The sequence below is a fragment of the Penaeus monodon genome, chromosome 30 (assembly GCF_015228065.2).
Source record: "Penaeus monodon isolate SGIC_2016 chromosome 30, NSTDA_Pmon_1, whole genome shotgun sequence".
Taxonomy (NCBI): domain Eukaryota; kingdom Metazoa; phylum Arthropoda; class Malacostraca; order Decapoda; family Penaeidae; genus Penaeus; species Penaeus monodon.
In genome coordinates, this window is record NC_051415.1 from 31,504,287 (window position 1) to 31,504,607 (window position 321).

Below are 321 nucleotides of genomic sequence, written 5' to 3' on the forward strand. Positions count from 1 at the left end.
GAGCTGATGAAAAGCAAGTTTGATGAAGCAACAAAAAGCAACAGAAAAGGATAAAAGAAGAGTGATAGGAAGTTGATAGAAAGATAAAAAAAAAAACAATGGAAAGCGATAAAAAAAAGCGGTGATAGTGAGTCAGATTCCCCTCAAAGGCGACGCAGTCCTATTGTCTGGCGCAGAACCTCCTTCCTTGTCCTCAAAACCTCCTTCCCTTGGATACAAGAAAAGCTTCGACCATTTTTCTCTCCTCGTCGCGATCTGCTCCCGCCTCCTGCACCTCGTTTGTCATGGGCTGCTTCCTGGCTCCGGTCGTCATTTTTATCG